This window comes from Odontomachus brunneus, unplaced genomic scaffold (genome assembly GCF_010583005.1).
Source record: "Odontomachus brunneus isolate Ranch 3 - 2012 unplaced genomic scaffold, Obru_v1 Obru_scaffold_245, whole genome shotgun sequence".
In the NCBI taxonomy this organism is placed as follows: Eukaryota; Metazoa; Arthropoda; class Insecta; order Hymenoptera; family Formicidae; genus Odontomachus; species Odontomachus brunneus.
Genome location: NW_022639695.1, coordinates 415,876 through 416,460, shown reverse-complemented (window position 1 = coordinate 416,460; position 585 = coordinate 415,876).

The following is a 585-nucleotide window of genomic DNA, read 5'->3' as shown; positions in this document are numbered from 1 at the left end:
TCTCGAGTTATGGCTCTTGTACAATATAATTGTCGTAAATTTAGGAATCTAATGACTCTTGCACACAAGACGCGGCAACGCTTACGTCCCGATTTACAATAGCTGTATGTAGTAAGCTATAAGCCGTAAGAAATTGATCAATCATAATTGATTTTTCTTCTATAATCCGACTGTGATTGATCAATTTTTTACGGCTTAAAGCATTCTACACCTATACGCACACGCATGTGTGAACGCGGCTATTTAATCTGTTCTTTTTAGTTGAACTGGCTGCACTAGTTAAAAAATTGACATATTATACATTGAAGAGTATAAAGCGAACGTACAAGATTCTCACGCTTCAGCGTGCGTGAATTTCTTGAACTGATGCAACCAGTTCAGCTAAAAGAACACACCAATTGTTTACATTCAATGGCTGCGTTCAGAAAACATAACGGTTGAGTAATTCGTCAACATAATTGGTCTAAATTTAGAGATATAATGGCTCTTGCATGCACACAGTACGCTGCAATGTTTGTCACGCGATAACCAATTAATATACTGTTTTTCCTTAAGAATAATAGGTAGAAGTTCATCGGTTATCGG